At 42.8% G+C, this 22,351-nt stretch overlaps 1 long non-coding RNA gene across 1 annotated transcript in view; it reads right to left on the reverse strand.

Moving 5' to 3' along the window:
* Positions 1–2,147: 2,147 nt before the first annotated feature.
* LOC114021643 overlaps positions 2,148–22,351 on the reverse strand; it is a 39,175-nt gene continuing 18,971 nt past the window's right edge. The window contains exon 3 of the long non-coding RNA XR_005222646.2: positions 2,148–2,518. This is a non-coding gene — a long non-coding RNA (uncharacterized LOC114021643). The remainder of the gene's footprint in view (positions 2,519–22,351) is intronic.

The raw sequence follows: 22,351 nt of genomic DNA on the forward strand, positions 1-22,351 counted from the left end.
TAATATTAATTGCCAGATGGAGCTGGGAATACACATCTCTGGGGACCTAATTAGATTAGGTTTTTTCCCTTTCTTTGTTGCTTGTCAGCCTTCTCTTTTGCTATATCTTAAATTTTTGACACAGTGGCTCTACTGATCCCAGGGAAACACATTCAGTGTAATTAAGTTAATTTATCAATAATGAAGTCTGTTAACTGAGTTTCTTTGGAACTTATATTTAAAAGAATCTCTCATCTCCCCCCCAAAAGAGCAACTTAATTTGCATACATTTACATAAACATACATACACTGGATTTGTCAAGACTGAAAATGTGTCCCTATTTATAGCCATTGTTGGCCACATCATGGGAAATGAATGGATGTTACACATAGTATCGAGAGGCAAAGTCATTGCTGGCACTGGTGAAATATAGTTTGGTTTGAAGAAGTAAACTCCATCTGTACAATCCAATTTCAGCTTACCCCCCTCCTCTAAAAAAAAAAAACAAAAAACAAAAAACAAAAAAAATACAGCTAAATTTTATTTTAACTCCATGCACACAGGGCCTCCCCAAAGATGGAACCCTAGTGGAGCAGACAAAATAATGCCATACAGTATCTCTAGCAGTCCTAGTGGATAGGGCTACACTATGTGTTACCATACACGTTTCTACTGTATAGCATGTTCCGGAAAAATCACAGGAAAATACCGCCCATAGAAAAATGGTTCCTATTGCTTTATCAGTCTAGCATTGTGCTGGTTACTGCAGATGTGTGTTTTCCTTTCAGTAGCAGCAGGACATGCTGATGTGACTACCTTTGGGAAGGGGCAGAAGTAGACCTTCCTACACAAGGCATCATTCCGATCACTTTTTGGTGCTCACCAATCAAGTGTTTCTGTGAAGATCAGAAAGTCTGAATAACCTTGCCCACTGCTTCAAATGAAACAAGTGAGCATATTCTTGAGATTGTCAAGAGGTTTCTAAGCCATTTTCAGTACAGTCCATGCAGCTGGATGTAAGATATATGCTTATTTCAGTGGGAAACAATTAGTCTTGCATTTTATGTTCTTGCCCACTATGTGCAATGGAAATATCTTGAAATAGCATAAAGACACCTTCCCCCCTCCCATGTTTCTTTGATATACTCAACTTCCTTCTACCTAGAGAAATAAAACAGCTACTCTGCGCGGGTGAAGATAAAAATGATGAAGCTGGAACACCTACAGAAAGCGCTACTTACCTCCTCACTTATTTGCACTGGCTTCTTAATTGGTTCTGCAGGAATGTCTCTGATCCCTGCCAAGTGTATGTGTCTCTCTTTCTCTCCACACACTTATGGACTATGCAAACCCTTTCTAAAACAAATCTTAACATTGCAAACATTTTCACAGGAAATAAGGATTCTAGCAGTCTCTCTCTATTGAATTATTAACAGCTGTTCATTCTCTCCCATTAACGTACCTGTATAAAGCATAGTACACCTGCCTGGACTTTGTACTTATACAAATCTGTATAATTCCAAACACTGCAGCAACAGTGTATTGCTTTAAATAACCCTAATCATTTCACAAACATTACATTGACTTTAAGTGTAAACCCTGTCACTGTAAGCTAGGGTGACCAGATAGAAAGTGTGAAAAATCGGGACGGGGCTAGGGGCGTAATAGGCACCTATATAAGAAAAAGCCCCAAATATCGGGACTGTCCCTATAAAATCGGGACATCTGGTCACCCTACTGTAAGCACAGCAGATTACTAACATATGTTAACTCTGTGTACAAGGGGACAGATTGAAAAAGAGGTGGGAAATGCAGTCTCCATGGTTTAGTCACTTAGCCTTCCTGCGAGGCCTGCCACCAGGAGAGCTAATATAGCAGAAATGTTTTCTTTGGGATGTAGAGTGGACACTGTCAACTGGAACTAAAGATTCAGACATCCTTTGGTGTGTGAACTCTTCAGTAGTTATTGTTTTTAGCCATCTTATTTATGGAAACTGGTGAACTAGTCTGGCAAAGATTAAAAAAAAAAAAAAGGAAAAAGAAAAATGAACCTTAAACTTGAAATGAAAAGGAGGACTTGTGGCACCTTAGAGACTAACCAATTTATTTGAGCATCAGCTTTTGTGAGCTACAGCTCACTTCATCGGATGTAGCTCATGTAAGCTTATGCTCAAATAAATTGGTTAGTCTAAGGTGCCACAAATACTCCTTTTCTTTTTGCGAATACAGACTAACACGGCTGCTACTCTGAAACTTGAAATGGACTTTTCTTGAGGTTCCAGCACATTTCAAAACATATTTCTTCTCTTTAGGAAGGTGAGATAAGAGTAAAAATTATCAAACTTTTTGAGATGAGGGAAGTGCGTGTGTGGTATAAAATGACAAAGTTTATTTTTAGGCAACCCACTCAAAGAATTAACCCTGTATCCAGCAACTAGTATTGGCTGATCAACAGACTTACCTTATTATCTTCCTCAAATGAGGTTTTCAGAGAGGAATTGCAGAGGCTGACCAAGTAATATTCTGAACTGAATGCACCTTTAAAAATAAAAAATATATATATAAAAAAAATAAAATGAGAATCAAGTGTGTGACATCTAGTGGTGGAAAGGAAGATTTAGGTTTTCATAGTGCAAGCATCAGGATGAAATTTATTACAGGAATCACACTGGGATTTCAGCCAGGAGGAAGCTAGGACTTTTTCCTGATGACAATAAATATGCTGAATTGACCTCTATCCCACTTGACAATAGGGCGTATGCAAATTGTGGGAAGTTTCTTAACTGAACTCATCTGTTGAAATTCAACATCCTGCATGCAACTGGTTAGTGTGTTCAGTTTGATGAACATTTTTACTGCACTAGCAAAAATATTGCACATAGAACCAAACAGACAAAGCAGGAATCAACGCTAACTCAAAGGAGGAGGAGGTTATATTTACAAATACCTTTCAGCCCAAGAGAAAACCTGAGGGATTTCATATTGTAAATATAAGATCTGATTTTTCAGGAACCAGACGCCTGCATCTTCCTGTGAATTCAAGAGTTTTAAGTACTAAACAACTCAGAAACCATAACCCTGCAAAACAGGATAGAGGTTCATCCAATTTTAAGTGAACCTGAGCACAGTTCGGAGATGGTAACAAGATACAAAATCAGGCAAATTCCCACTACAGCTCTGGACATCCTACTCTTTTAATGGAATTGTAGAAGGTGGTAATTGATAGGAGGACAGCACCATACATAACACAAGCAGATGCTGATTTATTTGTGCCCTTGATACTTTTGAGAAGGCCAGGAGACTTTACAATACTATCTGCCAAATATCATCATTAAAAGTTCTTTATGATAAACAGCTAAACTGTATGATTTAGCCTGCAAGCAGAGCTAAGCCACTGACACACTCAGTGTTACATTACAGGTATGAAATAGCAGCCTCGGTACAAAACACCTTGTAAGAGATCAGAGCTAGAGAAACACTCGAAAATCTGGTAAGCAGTATTTAGAGTTTTCTCACTGAAGCCTCACTTCATCCATAAAAAGACCACATGGAAAGTAGAAGCTGTGTATAGGGTAAGGGGTTGTTTGGAGGAAGTTTTGAACTAGGCATTGGAGATGAGGTTATGACATTCACTCCTCACCACTACAAAGAAGCCAGCACTAGTGATATTCACCACAGGACAGATATCCCGAAGCCCCATTGAGAGGGTGCAATAGGTCTTTTGCTGCAGGGCTGAATTTCTCCCTAGATGCATAAAGATCAGAACTTTTGCTTAAAAGCAACCAATGAGGCTTAAGTACTCATGATCTTAAAAAAAAAAAAAAGTTTTTCCCCTTTTCTCGTTCCTGATTCCAGCTAGGACTGCAATCCAAAGCATTCAAATGCAACAAGGAATGTGATCTTTAATATGCCCAGGAGCCGGACTGGCTGGACAGAAGCCACAGCTCATTCTGTTACGTGCTCAAGTATTCTGCTCAGTCCAGCTCAGCTCAGGCTTCTGGGAAACATCTGGAACAGGCTGGTGCTTAGCATGTACAGAGGCCTAAAATACATATTAGATTGGTCAATTTTTCCTAAGTCACCTTTGGCTTCTTTCCCTCATTTGAGCACATAATTGTCCTCCCATCCTTTCTGCCTCATTTACTTAGGCGAGGCTTTTCAAAACACTCCTAAGAGTAGAGTGCCCAACTCCCATAGGATGCAAATGGGAGTGTGTGTTTAAATCCCTTGGGCTCCTTTGAAAATTCCAACCTAAACTTTTTGGGGTAGAGACGGGCTCTTACTCTGTATGTACAGCACCTTGCACAATGGAGCCCTGATCTTGGTTGGGCCCTTAAGGCATTACTGTACTGCTGCTCATAAATCTTGCTCTCTAGGCTTGAAGCATCCACCCTCTTCTCACTCAAAATTTGTAGTTATTTATTTGTTTATTTAAGATAGATCATACTTCATAGTAATACCTCTTGTATTACTCTAAATAGTATTCATCCACTCTCCAGCTAGGGGTCATTATCATTTCTCTCATTTAGATAGCAAGCTATTCAGGGTAGGAACCTTGTCTTCTGCATTTATACAGCACTATGCATGTCCATGATGCTCCAGTTATTAGAGATGGTCTTACTCCCAAGTTTTAGGTGTATTCATATCCCTGCATATTAAACCACTGGCCCTCTAGTGCTGCTTAGATGCCACTGTGCTGCTGGCCATTCAGAACTTTAAAAAGGTAGCAGGGAGGATAGAATTCACTCTGCCACCAGAGGCAAGAAAGAATCTCCACTATGCCCAGCAATATATGGTCTCTGACACACACAGCACTCACCATATCCAGTACAGGGCTATAGTACATGTTTCAGTACATACACATGATACTTCATTACCTGAGGTTTTGGTTAAGGACTGCCGCAGTTCCTAGCACTAGTTAACAACTCAGAATGAAAAATAACCTTTTTGAGTTACGAGTCATGGTATCAAAAAGCTGACCCAGTCTGTGCCCTTCAAAAGTGGGGCAAATCTAAATCGTCACTCCTTTAAACTACCCAATATATGCCCACAGTTGGATTGTAGGTACAGAAGGCAGCTACCAGAGAGAAGCCACCCTGTCAGACAAGAGGAAGGAGTGCATTTGAAAGTGGAATAGCTCTGTACAAATAAAATAATATTGAATTAAGACTTGTTCACAGTGAATTACATGGGACCAATTTAGAAGGATATTAATGTTTACATAGATAAATCTAGGTCCCTGGGTGCTTTTCAAACCATTCTTCATGCTATAAAAAGTACCATTAAAAAGCCATGAAATACCTGGGTTTTTTTTATTGCTAGAAATCTTTTTATCTAGGAAGTCCCATCTGCTATACTTAGGGCTCAGACTTAGTGTAACTGCAATGCTTTTCCTGAGCCCACACCAGAGTTTAGAGAAAGAACAAGTTCAAATGATCCAGAGCTTATGCCATGTAGAATATTTATATCATAAAATGGCAATTGGATGCATTTATAACATGGCTCAGCATCAAGGATCTCAACACTATTTGGTAAGTGCAGACAGAGTGGATTGATTTAAAGCAAACTGATTTAAACCATGATTAAATTTGATCATTTAAATTAGCAAGCGAGAAACCCGATTTAAATAATTTATTTCCAACCTTGTATTGCACTCGTACTTTTTAGTTGTTTTTCTAAAGCAAAGGTGATTCTCACTGGCTGGTAACCATTAAAACATGTTGATTTGCAACAAGCCTTTACACAAAGTTTGGTACTTTTTTGCCAATCACAAGGATATAGTGTATCTGTATACATTTAAGCAAGTATATACTTTGACATACAGTAAAAGTAAAAATTAAAAATCAAATGGGTTAGAAAATGGTTGATGGTACATTTCTTGTTTATTAGGGTCATTTACTTGAAATGTGTGTCAAGATGCACTGGGATAGAAATTGGAATTCAATTAAAAAATATACAAAACGACCATTTAAAAACATTTACTAGTTAGGTAAAACTAGCTTAAATGGTTGCTATACAAGAAAAAAACAAAAACAAAAAAGACATTTATCACAAGTTTTGCTTTTTAAACTGATTGTATTAAACAATGGAAGTAGAGGCTATAGTTGGTGAGCTGAACTGACTGTTTGTGGTTCTCATCATCCATTTCTTTCAAGATTTCTGGACTAGTAAGTCTCATCCTTGCATGCCTGTTTTTATTGATCCAGTGGAAAACAAGCCTTCCTGCATTTTCAACTTCTAATCAATTTGTCAACTTTGACTGAACTAGTTAGTCATTGCACTGAACTAGTTAAATAAACTGAAATGAAGAAAAGACTGTCTCTCTGCACCCACACAAGAGGCTACAGCTGCCAAAAGCTGGTTTTAGCCCGTGAACAAACTCTGTTGCAGGTACTTAGCCAATGACATCCACCACTTCAGTGGTTTGACTTTCTTTAAAACTTTGGCAGCAGGCATGTACTGCTGGATTTAAAAAAAAAAATAAAATAAAAAAAATCCAATTTGAAATTATTACAATCTATGTTAAGGCCAGAACATAGTATAATCTAGTAAAATTATTTACATTAAACATTTCATGAGAAAACTATTTTGATTTTTATAAATCATTGTTATTTATCCACCTTGAGCACTAACACTGTGTTCTGAGCTGAACAAAAAGAGAAAATGAAGACAACCTTTGCTGTGTAGTTTTTACCGTATTGAGAAAAATTAATCCACACGCACACAAAATATTTTTGCCCCTCTGCTGAAGTACAGGAGGTTGGGGTTTTGCAGAACAGTTTCCTGTTGGAGGAGGAATCAGTGACATGGAGTCTTTGCTTTATATACTGTAAATAAAACAAGTTGAACTACAAAAAAAAAAAAAGCAATAGACACCCAAGTTCTTGAACACAGGTGATCACACGCAACATGTAGGCAACCCCGCCCTCCCGCCCCTTTCAGAAATCATAGCCCATATACCTACGCCTGGTTTCCAGGAGGCAATGCCAAACCAACAATTAACTCTAGAGATTAATGGAGAGCACAGAGGCTTTTGCTATTTGTAACAGCATCTCCAAAAGACCCTACACGTCTCAGAAACAACAATACAGCATTTCTTCAAAAAACTCTCCGCCGCTTGTATGCCAACAAAAAAACCTTCTAGACTGCAACAACGCCATCTGGTGACTCCCACCATAACAAAATATCCATTTTACACAATTACGGAGAAAACCTGGATTTGTGCTGGAAATGGCCCACCTTGATTATCATACACATTGTAAGGAGAGTAATCACTTTAGACAAGCTATTACCAGCAGGAGAGTGGGGTGGGAGGAGAGAAAACCTTTTGTAGTGATAAACACCCATTTTTTAATGGTCTGTGTGTATAAAAACATCTTCTGTGTTTTCCACAGTATGCATCCGATGAAGTGAGCTGTAGCTCACGAAAGCTTATGCTCAAATAAATTGGTTAGTCTCTAAGGTGCCACAAGTCCTCCTTTTCTTCATACAAATGGCTAAACTCACCACTGACATGCAGCCATCACTAAAGCCTGGGTCAACACAGGGATTTTACTTATGGAGATAGGGATTTGGGTCAATGAAGCTAACAAAGATACCATTTAACCAGTGGAATGTGATTTGCAGTGCAGAAGAACTGATAAAGCTTCACGGATTCAAATCAGGCTGCATTGGTGTAAACACGGATGCGTTAGGGGACTGCACTGATGCAGATACACTAGGATTTTAGGAGCTAGTGTAAATGAAGGCTTAAAGTGGAGCATGGCAGTTGAACAGCTTTTAGCAATTATTTTAGCACAAGAAGCAAAGACATATTGTAGCCTGTCAAATGGGGGAACATATGTAGACAGAATACTAGTTCCCAAGCAAGCATCTGGCCAAGGCACTCGAGCTAACAACTCTCCTCTTGCATGAGTGAATACAAGCAGTTGTGACCTCAATTTTCTGCTTTCTCTCTGACAAGATTCTCCCAAAGCAGCATCCCCCCAATATCACGCTGGGTATCTGTAATGCCAAATCTCTCTCTCTAGCTTTACCTTGAGCACTCACTGGTAACTCATGACAGAGAAAGTGAGTTAATTGGCATTGTTAGGTTTCCCCTATTCACTTTGACAATGTGAGCGAACCCAAGCTTCCATCCCCGACACTAAGCAGAGCTAGAGTTGTACCAACCCTTCCAAGAGGGGCTTACAGTGGGTTCAAGACATTTCTCCCCAGAATTCTCATGGTTTCATGGGACTTGACGTTTGCAGGAATTCGGGTTTCCCCCTTGCCAGACCAGAGACAACTTTTGGGTTCATGTGCTTCTGAATGGATTCGGGGAGAATTCCTAGACCCAGAAGTGGAACGAGAGCAGGGATAGTCAATAGGCAGGCCCCGGGCCAAATCCGGACCACTCGATGCTTTTGAATGGACTGTGAAATATTTTTTAATTTACTTAATACAAAATCATCATCATCATCGGTATTATTTTCTCTGGAGTCTGGACCTTGCCTAGACCTTGACAAAAATAATTGGATTACCCCTGCACTAGACTTGGCATCGATACAACAACCTAAATCAGATTAGAGGGGGAAAACACTACCTGGGGGAGGCGGGGGAACCAACCAAACAAACAAAAAAACCAGAAATACTTATGATGCTAATATAAAAAAATAAAAAGATGGGACAGTTCAATAATGGGGAAATTTACTGAAGGTTACAATGTACAAGTTCCTCTAGACTAGGGGTGGGCAAACCTTTTGGCCTGAGGGCCACATCTGGGTATGGAAATTGTACGGCAGGCCATTAAGGCTCACAAAATTGGGAGCTGGGGTGCGGGCTTTGGAGTTGGGGGTGCAGGGGCATGCTAATCTCAAGCAGCTCCCAAAAGCAGCAACGTGTCCCCCTTCTGGTTCCTACACGGAGGTGCAGCCAGGCAGCTCCGCGTGCTGCCCCGTCTGCAGGCACCACCCCTGCAGCTCCCACTGTCAGTGGTTTCCAGCCAATGGGAGCTGCGGGAGCAGCGCTTGGGGTGGGGCAGCATGCGGAGCCCCCGGCTGCCCCTATGCAAAGGAGGCTGGAGAGGGGACATGCTGCTGTTTCCGGGAGCCGCACGGAGCGGGGCAAGTCCCAGGCCCTGCTCCCCAGCTGGAGCTCGAGGACCGGATTAAAACATCCAGAGGGCCGGATGCAGCCCCTGGGCTGTAGTTTGCCCACCTCTGCTCTAGACTATGAGCTTCTGGGAACATGGATTCCCTACCCCGCCTTCCCCCATTTTAGAAATCTGTGAGCAATGACCAACTATTTACTCATTATCTTCTGGCAATGTTTGCATAGTCAGAAAAGCACAAGAGCAACTGTAGAAGGCTTTTCCCCACCCTGCCCTCATTTTCCCAGTAGATGCAACTAAACCATCAGAAGGCCGCTGGAAAGAATTTCTGAGTTGGACTACTCCTTCTGACGCCAGATCTGGACACAGTGAGATCATCTAAAGAGCCCCACTTGAAATGCACTGGTTAGGGACTCAGGAGTTCAGATAACCTAACAGAACAAATACGTCTGCAGAGATCTCCATCACTGAACACATGTACAAGTTGCAATCAGTGGTTTGTGAACAGATCAAACTTAAATCCAGGCCAATTTCCATTACCCTGGGTGGTTGGGTACAGCAGCATGACCATCATATCCCATGCTTCCCCAAAGCGATGGTTTACACTGATAACAGGGCTGAGTCCATGGAATTCTCTTTCAACTCAGGTCTGAAGCAATGTGTCTCCAAATATCTAAAGGAAAATGCCAGTGGGGAAAGATGCAATGTAGGATATGATTCAGAGTTCTGGATGTGGCAGGTTCGGTCCAAAATTCTAGTTCATCACCCCTCTCACCAGCCATACTGTCCGTATAAAATAAAACCGAACAATAAATAAATTAGCTTTTGTAACTAAATTGACTCAAATGCAGCTGTGCAGCAAATGGGATAATGCATTTAGATGAAATAAATGAGCTTGCGGTACAAACTTGGCAGATCAACACAACACTTTTTGCATTCTGGCTGAGATTAGTCTGAATGATAATCGGTAATCAGCATCACGAGTCCTTTTTCCTGGGGTGTGAGAAAAGGCAGTCTATTTCTACTCTGCGGTAAATTGCATACTACCTGTGAGCTGTAAACAGCTCCTGTATTGGTACAGAACGTGGTGGTGGAAAAGCAAGTACTTTGGGAGGGGCAGGGTCACTTTCTGCCGCTAAAATGGACCACTACCTGCTGCTGGAACGACATTCAGAAAAGCTCCCTGTAGTGCTGGGCCTGAGCCAAGGAGTTCAGAGTCATTAACTTCCCCAAAGACTGATGGGCCTGATCATCAGCATAGGATCCAACCAGAGATGAGCTGCCAAAATCTGAAAAACCAGTTCCTTCAGTCGCTCTGGGTCTTCGGTGGCACTGAAGTACCTGCCACCGAAGTGCCGCCGGGTGAGTGAAAATTTTTTAAAAAAAGGGATTCTCAGCCAGGGGAGCCTCCACAGCTGGGAGCTCAGGCAGGCAGGACAGGACGGTCCTGTGGGCTGGAGTTTGCCCCCCCTTAAACAACCGGTTCTAAACCAGCTTCAAAATTTAACAACCGGTTCACATGAACCGCTGCGAACCGGCTCCAGCTCACCGCTGGATCCAACTGTGCAGGCCATTCATCTCCTAGTTCCTTGTTTACAGGCTGGGGGGGGAAAAAAACCCCAAACTCTTTACATTTCCTTCCATCATACATAAGGGAAAGAGAATAGCCCCACAAGGAGCATCAGCAATCTAAACACATGACGGATACAGAGGCAACTCCATAGCTGCCTGAGCCATCAGAAAAAGGGAGGTGGAAACTGCTGCTGGAGTAACATGCTTCCTAGCTTGGCATCTAGCCACTGAATATTAGTTGTTGCAAGAGAAGGCCTCCAAGTGAACCAGTCTGGACAGCCCCAGCTCAGTCTCGGGTCTATGAATGGTTCTGTTAGTGCATTGTTAAGTATGTCATTCTAGTCCCAAACTCTGCATTTTCCATTTCCATAATAGTTAAATATGACAAAAATATTTAGTAGCTAAGAAATACATTTCCACCCCATTTGAAAAAACCAACCACACAGTGAAAAATTAATGTAATCTTCATTTGCTCTTTTCCTACGTATTAATGCAAGGATTATTGTTCGCTGCAGTGATTTTTGGAGAGGGCTGCTTGAAAGTGGGCTTTTTGATAATTACTCTGGATCTTTAATCCCGATGGTCTTTGTGTAGTTGTTAAACTGAGCAGGTTAGTAACACGAAAGTTGTGCATTGCTCGATTTCCATAGATACTCAGTATTATTGCCAAGGACAATGTTTTGTAGCAGGGTAAATGCAGAAAGGAAGATTCAAGTGCTGCTAGAAAGCTGGTGCCAGATCCTCATCTCAATGTAGGCAGCGATAAATACCCACTGACTTCAACGGAAGAAGGGACTGAGGGCCGGGGTGCTGGAATTAAGGGTGCTGGGGGTGTGGCAGCACCCCCTAGCTTGAAGTGGTCATAACAACCGGTGCTTAAAATGTAATGAAAGAGGTGCAGGGGCTCAAGCAATATTTTTACTTTCATAACTGATAGGGACAATCCAGAGGTGCTGGGGCTATGAACTGCCAAATCTACGCTCAGCCCTGGCAAGCCTTGGCACAAATTAAGCACTGATAACCAAATACATGGTCTCCATCCCAGAAAGGGTTTACCGTTTTGTTCAAGGACTCTCAGCACCCCCAATATAAAAACAGTTCAGACGCCCTTGCAGGGGCCCCATCAGTTCTTATAGTGGTAAGCTCCAGCACAGTGGTTTTCAAACTTTTAAGACTGCACATCCCTTTCCAAATAATGTAGTCTACTGTGTACCCCCACCTATAGGGTCATAACATACCTAGGATTAGAGTGCCAAATAAAATAAAATAAATAAAATACTTACTAAATAAAACGCATTGTCTGCCATTACATGCAATTTTTGTTGCATGCCCCCGCAAGAAGAGCTCTTGTACCCCTAGGGGTAGGCATACCCCAGTTTGAAAACCACTGCCCCAGTGTAAGAGAGCCTTCTGGAAAGAGTGACAAGCATAATTTAGGTGAGGAAGAGGTATTCTCTGTGCTGGAGCTATGCTTTCCATTTGCAGTCGCACCCACATGCTTCTAGACTATGAAACCTGAATGTACAGTACAGTCCTTGGGCTCCTTCATACCAGCTCTGAGCCGAAATCTTTCCTCCATTATTAGTCACCACCACATGTTCACATCAAAGGGAGTTTTGCCTGAGTGGGGGGGCTTCAAGCCAGATCCCAGAGCTGCCAACTTCCATAAAAGCTTGCAAGTGCTCAGCACTGTAAGAATCCAGGTCTGCAACCCTACCCCTACGAGGCCAATGGAGCAGCACAGATAAAATCAACGGGGATTGAGGTTACTCAGCCTCCCACAGGATGGGGTCTTCCATGAAGTTCATCTCTTCCCCAAGTCTACACACAACTTAAGCCCTCAAAAAGGCTTACTTAGCGCATTGGCATTGTGGAGGGTTGGCTGCAGGGGGTGAGGTTCACCCTTTGTGAAGAAAGCACTTCAACTCTTGTATCTGTCAAAGAGAGGGGGGTGCCAGTGCTTTGCTGATAGAAAAAGCAAGCCAAGTTCCTTGAATTAGAACCATCAGATGCTTAGCAACCTTGCCCATGTGTTCCAGCAATAAACACACTGTGGTGAATAGTGTCTGCCTAGCTTGCTAGGAGATAAACAGGAATCTAATGGTGAAGGAGACGTCGCTTTGCTTTGTGAGGCTCTAAAACAAAAACAAACAAAAAAAGATCGTGTACTAAAGTAGGTATCAAACACTGACGTTATGGGTAATGGTTTAGACAAGTCTTTGCCCATATATAATGGGAACAAAATCCTCAAAGAGGATTTCAGTCTTGTGATTAGAGGAGTTCGGTTTGGACCTTCATATTAAAATGATGGCGCAAAGATATGGAAAAGGTTCATAACGCAAAAGAAAGAAGAAGAGGCACATATCAATATTCTGTTGGAATTCCTCAGCTGAGAATTTTAAGAAGTCTTTAGCATCAGATTTCACATAGAAATTGCAGGTAATGGCTCAACTATTTTATTTCATATTCTCTGGATGCCTCACCTTGCGTGAAATAATCTCCGATGTCTAACTCTGAATTCTTCTTTGCAGGCAAGCTCAAACTTAAAACTATTGATTAAGCTGATGAGGAGTTTAACTTCAAGGGCTCAGTAGAAATGCTGTCTTTAATAGAATGATTGACCTCAGTTCCCTCTTGAAATGGTTTGCAGTTTTTTGCCAGTGTTCACTTGTATATATTATTTTACGGAGATGTGGCATTTCCTATAACTACTGAGTCTGAGACAGTAGTCCCATTAAATGGAATCATATGGCTTCAATATACAGTATTTACATGAGTGTAGTGTGCCAGCAGGAGACTACTTTTAAAAATGGTCTTTCTCCACCCACCCCCACTCTAATAACCTTCCAATTCACAATTTACCTGCAGACAACAGGGATTTTATGGTTGCTAACAACTTCCACGGTGCTACATGGCAGCATTTCAGTATAGGAACTTTTTGTACTAAAAAGGAACAGATGTTATGAAGCAAGTGGGAGAGAAGTCAAGGAAACCCACCAAGTTTCCAGACAACATGTGTCGCTGTTTTCTATATTGTTACACAGAGCTCCTTCTGGAGAAAGAAATAGGGGGAAAGAAATCCTAAGGTAATACAATAGGACCAAAGATTTTCCCCACAGTATACCGCATGCTGTAATGAATGACTTTATGCTTATTGCTAACGAGCCACCTACCCTGTTAAGTGGTATGAAAAAGGAACGAGGAGTCCGGTGGCACCTTAAAGACTAATAATTTGGGCATAAGCTTTCATGGGTAAAAAACCCACTTCTTCAGATGCATGGAGTGAAAATTACAGATACAGGCATAAATATATATTGGCACATGAAGAGAAGGGAGCTACCTTACAAGTGGAGAACCAATGTTGAAGGCCAAACGGTGGATGTGGTCCAATCCCAATAATTGATGAGGAGGTGTCAATACTAAGGGAGGGAAAATTTGCTTTTATAGTGAGCCAACCACTCCCAGTCCCTATTCAAACCCAAATTAATGGTGTTAAGTTGCAAATGAATTGTAGCTCTGCAGTTTCTCTTTGAAGTCTGTTTTTGAAGGTTGTTTTTGTTGAAGAACGGCTACTTTTAAAACTGCTATTGAGCGTCCAGGGAGTTTGAAGTGTTCTCCTACTGGCTTTTGTATGTTACCTTTCCTGATGTCCGATTTATGTTCATTTATCCTTTTACATGGAGACTGGCCGGTTTGGCCAATGTACATGGCAGAGGGGAATTGCTGGCACATGATGGCATGTGTCACATTAGTAGATGTGCAAGTGAATGAGCCTCTGATGGTGTGGTTGGGTCCTATGATGGTGTCACTAAAGTAGATATGGGGACAGAGAAGGCAACAGGGTTTGGTACAGGGATTGGTTCCTGGGTTAGTGTCTCTCTGGTGTGGTGTGTAGCTGATGGTGAGTCTTTGCTTCAGGTTGGGGGCTGTCTGTAAGTGAGGACTGGCCTGCCTCCCAAGGCTTGTGAAAGTGGGGGATCATTTTCTACGATAGGTTGTAGATTGTTGATACGCTGGAGAGGTTTTAGCTGGGGGCTATATGTGATGGCCAGTGGTCTTCTGTTGTTTTCCTTGTTGGGCCTGTCCTGTAGTAGGTGATTTATGGGTACCTATCTTGCTCTGACAATCTGTTTTCTCACCTCCCCGGGTGAGAATTCAAGTTTTTAAGAATGCTCGATAGAGGCCTTGTAGGTGTTTGCCTCTGTCTTAGGGATTGAAGCAAATGCAATTGTATCTTAAGGCTTGACTGTAGACAATGGATCATGCGATGTGTCCTGGATGGAAGCTAGAGATATGTAGGTAAGTATAGCGGTCAGTAGGTTTCCTGTATAGGGAGGTGATTATGTGATCATCACTTATTTGCACTGTAGTGTCCAGGAAGTAGCCTTTAACATTTGTTCTCCACGTGTAAGGCAACTCCATTCTCTTCATGTGCCAATATATATTTATGCCTGTATCTGTAATTTTCACTCCATGCATCTGAAGAAGTGGGTTTTTTACCCACGAAAGCTTATGCCCAAATAAATCTGTTAGTCTTTAAGGTGTCACTGGACTCCTCGTTGTTTTTGTGGATACAGACTAACACGGCTACCCCTCTGATATATGAAAAAGGAAGTCCACACTCACTGGAAGCGTTGCCGTGTCAGAATTCCAGGAGACAAACCAATATAACTTCCATTCTCAGCACACACTGGATGCACAAAGGTGTATGAGAGTGAACAGTAATTTTGGTGGAAGTAAGGTGGGGAAGGGGGTCAAGAGAAAAATAGAGTAACCCAAAGCTCCTTGTACTTCAGAAGAGTTTTACTTCACTTCTTCATCTTATCCCACATGGCTCACCTATCCCTCCTGATGAGCAAAACTAACTGCTTGAAGATGAAAAAGGAGGAGGTAGTGGAAAGGCCGAACTGGCAGATTCCAGGGAGCAGAGGTCAGGATGGTATCGGCCTTACTTATTCTCTATTTACCCACACAGTCAAGCACAGCTTTCCGTTATGCCACGAGCCATTTGAGCATGTGATGAGTGGCATTCCCAGGGGCTGAAGCCTCCCGCTGCAGCCATTTCCCCCCCAGGCTGTTTTGCTGCTGTGGCAGAGCTAGCGTCTCCTAGCCTCACTGGAGCATAAAAATATTTATAGGTTTGGCGTGATGACCAGCACAGCAGGAAAGCAACAGTGAATGAGTGCAGCATGAGACATCCAATGTGCAGTGCAGGAGTCTCCACAACTTAGTCAGGGCACATAATGGCCACAGATGTGACTCTTGGCCCCATCACCTGGAGGGCTATTGGCTGTCCCTGTAGCTACTAGCCACAACTGTGTCCAGAGGGCACTTCATAGCATGTTGCCTCCAGCAAGTTCTCCAGGATAAATACCATTTCCTCCCTGACTGGTCCCCACAAGAGGTTACAAGATTATTTTCCCTCCCAGAACCTACCACAACGACTGTCTCCGAACAATGAAAATTTGAATTCTGAATTAAAATACGATTGAGACTAGATTGGGGAGAGGAGGGGGATTAGACAACGAAAAAGTGCCTGCACAGAATATCTAGTCTGAAACTCTGCAAAAGCGCCTCTCAATAGGCGATGCCTTTGCATCTCCAGACTTTTTGCTTTTTTAAATAAAGCTCCTCCTTCTCCATTTCCCCACACCACACACTTTATCTGGACAGTATATTCAGTTCCAGCATCTGGTATTGGTGCCATATGCTACCCTCTCATGGCTCCCTTGGATCCCAGTTCTTTATAGTCTGTGACCCCTTTGTGGCTCTCGAGGGTAAGACAGAACTCATTCTATATGGCATCGAGGTCTAGATTACAAGCTCCAGTGCCACTCCGTTATATTTGCTGTGCAGATAAAACATCTCTGTCCAAGGGCTATTGGCTTTCTTACTAGCTGGCTCTAGAATTTTTTCTCCAGTTTTTCAGCTGGCAGTTTGAACCTGCCTTGCCAGCCTGAAGCATCTACACGACTGGAGGTCTGTTTGCAGATCCTAAATTGAATCCTTTTGAAGGTGTGCGCACACACACACACACACACCCCCCAGTCACTTCAAGGCCAACTTTGCATTGTATTTCCAAACAAGTTTTCCCCTCCAAGAGCGGTCTGCTTTTTGATTTAGCAGGGATGCTTTTATCTGCTAAATGTCCTTGTCGATCTGAATCCAACCCATCTTTCTGGAGAGGTACGGCTTATATTTTCTTAAAAAGCAGAATCAAGTTATGAGGGAATTTTTTATCAGCTATGAATTATTGACCTCTATATGTCACAGAGCACAACTGTCAGATATAAAGACAGCTGACCTACAAATCTGAAGGGAAACTACACACTCAATCATCGCTGCAAAGTACTGGCTGAAGTGAGGTCTTGGCTTTGGATGTGATGGAGGTATCTAATGCGACATCGCCCAAAAGTGACCTCTATTAAGGCCCTGTAGTTAGAGCGGTGGCCTGGGGCTCAGGACACTCGGGTTCAATTCTCTGCTCTGCCAAAGACTTCCTACGTGACTTTGGGCAAATCACTTGGGGCAAGGTTTTTAAAAGTATTTAGACTTCTAATAGCTATTGAGAACAATGAGTTGCAGGTGCCTCTAGGAACCTACAAGTCACCTAAATATTATGTTCACAGCATACACACAGGCTACATCTACACGACAAGCTAGGGTTGTGTTTCCCCTGCTCGCGTATACACGCTCGCGCTAGCTTTTAATTGAGCCTGTGCGAGTATAAATAGCAGTGTAGCCATGGTAGCATGGGCAGGCAAGGCACAGCTTAGCACAAACCGACCTGAAACCAGTAGGAACAGAGTACACATATAAATACCAGTGTAGCCACGGTACTAACTGGATGAGAGCACGTGCAACTATGTGTATGTAAGTGGGGTGATCACACCCCTAGCCTGTAGTGTAGGCTTACCCACAGAGAAGTTAGAGATAAACATAATTACTCTTGCTGGAAGGTTGCAATGTAAAGCTACTTCATTTCTTAGAATTCAGAACGATAAACACACAGAATCCAAAAACAGAGAGGAAAAAAACAGGCTGCTTCATAAGGCAGCAAGGTATAACACCCTCACTTATGTTAAGGTGGCTCTGCTGACTAACTCAGATGACATGGTTTCCCTCAGAGCCCCTTAGCCTGCAAGCAGGACTGGAAAATCCCTCACTCTTAAAGTGATAGCTTGTCAGGTTTTAGCTGTTTCCTATACTCCACACAAAATACCTTTAAAAATCTGTCCCTTCATCTCTCTGATCCTTATTTTACATATAGGAAATGGAGGCAAATAGCACTGCCATGTCTCAGAGGGGTGTTGTGAGGAAAAATACATACAAAATTGTGAGGCATTCAGATAGTAGAGTAATAGTGGCCAAGTCAGTACTGAAGGTGGATAGTTTTTGAACAAGCAATATGTGGGTTGACCTCTTAAAGGTCTAGCAAGTACCTACAATTTTAAAAGTGTCTCAAAAACTAACTAACCCTCCTGACAGGTTTCAGAGTAACAGCCGTGTTAGTCTGTATTCGCAAAAAGAAAAGGAGTACTTGTTGCACCTTAGAGACTAACCAATTTATTTGAGCATAAGCTTTCGTGAGCTACCCTCCTGAGTATTCATCAGTCTCTATGTATCTGGTTTACTTCCAGATCAGCTCTGGAGAACAAGAATGAAAGTGGAGAACTCAAAGAAAAGAAACTAATAAATACAGTATTCAGACCACACTATAGAAAAAAGCAACGGTAAAGGGAATAAATTACACATCACTAAGTCTACCTGCAAGATAAGAACTCAAAAGAACCCTGATTAACATTTAAAAGGGAAAGTTGTTTCAGTCTTGCCTACTGATGAGGTGAAGCCAATCATAGCCAGAATGAAATCCATATTAGCATTCTTGTGATTAATTTTAAAGTAACGCCCAATACATTATTAAAAATGAAATTCAGGAGGGGTATGGCTCCTCAAATTGATATTATCCTTCCAGACTTCCAAGGAATCTTTGCAAGAGATCTTAAGGGAATTAGCGCTGCTGTTTCCGACAGCACATCGATGCAGGGAAGACGTAGCCCGGCACTCTGCAAGTCTGTCGATTTGGCATCTTTCACTTCCTGAGAAGTTATTGCTGGAGACACTGTAGTCGTGACTTAGAATGGTGGGAGATCTTCCTCTGCTGCTAATCTGTTAGCATGCCACATGGCAACAGTGTAAAAGCAACTGTTGGGTGGAACCGCAGGTGGTGATGTGGGGAGAGGTGGGTAGGAAAAGGATATTAAGGCTATGTTTAAAATTACTCTCTAATTTGTGATGACAATGCAAGGAGATATTTGAAAATTTAAAAAAGACTTCAGGCAATGAGTAGATTGTGGAAACTTAGGGTTTTTTAGATGGCTGATGAATGAAATTCGTCTCTGTGGACTAGAAATGAAAGGCATACAGGAGATTTGCAAAATGATCAAGAATTGATCCATGAAAGGAATGGGAGAGTCAGAGTTAAATCAGATTTATTTTGGCACTTAAATAAAGTAAGAACAATGGGCCTCAGTCCTATATTGACAGAAAGCTATATATTCCCATTCAGTATACAATGTAAACTTCAGCTCAGTATATAAAGAAAATGGAATCTAATGGTCAGCTGGGAAGATGCTATGTGAGCTCTCCAGGCTGAGCAAACCAGAAGAGGAATTTTTAAAAGTCCCGGGGATAAAAAGTGGGGAGGGGTGCATGCCTGTGTACCTGGCTGCAGGGCAGTGGAGTTCAAACTGGTGATCAGAGTGTCACAACAGGCATTGTGGGACACCACCTAGGGCGACATAAGCAATGTGGTGTCCACACTGACACTGCATTGCTCCAACGCCGGCCCCATATGCGCCTCTCGACTAGGTGATTTTGTTACGGTGGCGAAGGAGGAGAGTTACAGTGGTGAGAGGTGCATAGCTGTGGAGGTGTACACACGGCAAAGTCAACATAAGGCAGTTTGTGTCAACCTGACTGTGTACTGGAGACATGGCCTAAGACGATAGGTTCATCTTACAGCCAGAAACAAAAATGCAGTCACCCTCTACCATTTTCATACAGTAGCATTCCAGAAAAATGTACAGCGTTAAAAATAGTTGTAACCTACAGAGAAATTAAGTGGTATCCGAAAGGGAGAAGCGGAAGTTTTCCAATAAGCTTTGAAGAAAAATTGAGTGATGAGGTGGAGAAGCACAGAGGTGCTTCGGGATGGCAGAGAAGACTCTCACACCCGCACTGGCTAGTTTGAGAGAAGGGACTGAGAAGAGGGCCATGACAGTCAAGCTCGGGGAGCAAGGAGGAGGAAGATACTTGCTCTGGGGCAAAGAAAACTAAAATAATTCTAGGGCATTCCCAAGAGCTACACCAAGAGAACAGCCTTTTTGCTGATATCCCCAACCCAGCACTTCACACACAAATAGCATTCCCGTTGTGGTATTACTTACACTGGCAAACGAGCGAAAAGACAGCACAGAAGAGATCATGAATTCAAAACTCCCAATTCTGGCCATGGACCCTTTCAAACATTCAAAGCTCTTAGGAGGTTTTAAAATGTGAACAAATGCCTCAGGCAGTCAAACAACTTGAAAGGTCTTCAGGGTTAATAGCCAAGGGCTCCATTTGTAATCAGTCACAGTGTGTCCTCGGAGCTGAATTATGTTGGCCCCAAAATCATGCACTAAACACAGTGAGAGCCAATGGCAACATCCAAGACAAACCAGAGAAAACCAAGCAGGACATAACTACTTTGCTTGTTACCAAAGCCCTTAAACACACACGAAGTGTTTTCTAACCATTTCGACAATCTAAATGAACTGTGGCACAGAAGATTTAAATAACTTACATCCCCATTTCACTCGATCTGAGTTGGAAAGAAGCATGACACTTCAGGTTGACTTTGATTGTAAGCTGCTTGGGGGAAAGGGGCAGCTTTTTGTTCCGTGTTTATACAGCACAATGGGCTTGTGGGTTCTCCGAGGTAAAGCTGAGCACATAATTTAGTTTTTGATTTGGTAGCTGAACTGAAAAAAAAAAAAAGTTTTAAACACAAGAAAACAAAAATTTCTCCCTGAACCAAAGAAAAAAAATTTCATTTTTTAAAGAAATGTCCATTTGAAATAACACTTTGAGATGGATTCAAATGTACATTTCCAAAACAATATGTTTGAGCCAAAGCAAAATATCAAAAAACAGTGTGATGTTTGTTTTTTCGGCCAAGACTATTCATCGAATTAAACACAAATCTGCAAATCAGTGCCCTGAAACAACAAACAACAACAACAACCACCACCACCCAAAAGTATTTTTCAGTAAATTTACTGTAACTGAAAAACGTTTATCCAGCTGTACTCCTAGGCGCTCCGGTAATACTAGTCAACAGTAATAATAGGGTTTGACTACACTAGAGATACTTTAATTGCCAATCAATTAACTTGGAGCGAACTCACGGTAGTTAACACCTTTGTAAAGGAGTATCCACACTAACCTTTACAAAGGAGAGCTGGAAACCAGGAAGATAACCCAATTAGCAAGTGCAAAGCCTATCTGATCCAGGGCCAGTTAGGAACAAACGAATAAAAGAACGCCATACTGGGTCAGACCAAAGGTCCATCTAGCTCAATAGCCGGTCTTTCGACAGTGGCCAATGCCAGGGAAGGTACAGAACATGGCAATCAAGTGAGCCATCCCCTGTTGTCCACTCCCTGCTTCTGGAAGTCAGAGGCTAGGGATACCCAGTTCTTGGGGTTGTGTCCCTGACCATCTTGGGTAATAGCAACTGATGGACCTATCCTCCATGAACTAATCTAATCATACTTTTGGCCTTCACAACATCCCCTCGCAATAAGTTCCACAAGTTGACTGTGCATTGTGTGAAGAAGTACTCCCCGTTTGTTTTAAACCTGCCGCCCATTAAATTTCACCTCGTTCTGGTGTTATGTGAAGAAACAAACAACACTTCCTTATTCACTTTCTGCACACCATTCATGATTTTATAGCTCTATCATATCCCCCTTTAGTTGTTTCTCGTCCAAGATGAAAAGTCTGTCTTTTTAATTTCTCCTCCATTACATACATCTTTTTTGAGATGGGGTGACCACAGAGGCGAAAATAAGCCGATACCGCCATGGTACGGCATACCAGCAAGAGCCCGTGTGCCATACCGGGGCGGATCGGCTTCCCCAGGTGGCAATTTAAGAGGCCTGGGACTCCCAGCAGTGGCTGGAGCCCCGGGCCCTTTAAATTGCTGCCAGAGCCCTGGGGAAGTGGCGGTGGGCCTCGGGCGGTGATTTAAAGGGCCCGGGGCTCCTGCCGCAGCTACTGACCGGGGCCCTTTAAATAGCCACCGGAGCGGCAGCAGGGCTCTGGTAGCCGCTACCGCCCCGGGTCCTTTAAATCATCCCTGGAGCCTGCCAGAGCCCTGAGATAGTGGCGGTGGGGCTCTGGTGGCTATTTAAGGGCAGCCAGAGCCATGGGCCCTTTGAATCACCACCGGAGCCCCGCCACCGCCTCCCCAAGGCTCTGGCCACCATTACTGCCCAGGGCCCTTTAAATCGCTGCCAGAGCCCCGCCGCCGCTACCCCAGGGCTCCGGGGACGATTTAAAGGACCCGGGGCGGTATTGGCGGCTGGGATCCCCAGACCCTTTAAATTGCTGCCCGAGCCCCGCTACTGCTGCTACCCCGGGGCTCCGGCAGGGGGCTCGGG

Source organism: Chelonia mydas, chromosome 17, assembly GCF_015237465.2.
Source record: "Chelonia mydas isolate rCheMyd1 chromosome 17, rCheMyd1.pri.v2, whole genome shotgun sequence".
Classification (NCBI taxonomy): Eukaryota; Metazoa; Chordata; order Testudines; family Cheloniidae; genus Chelonia; species Chelonia mydas.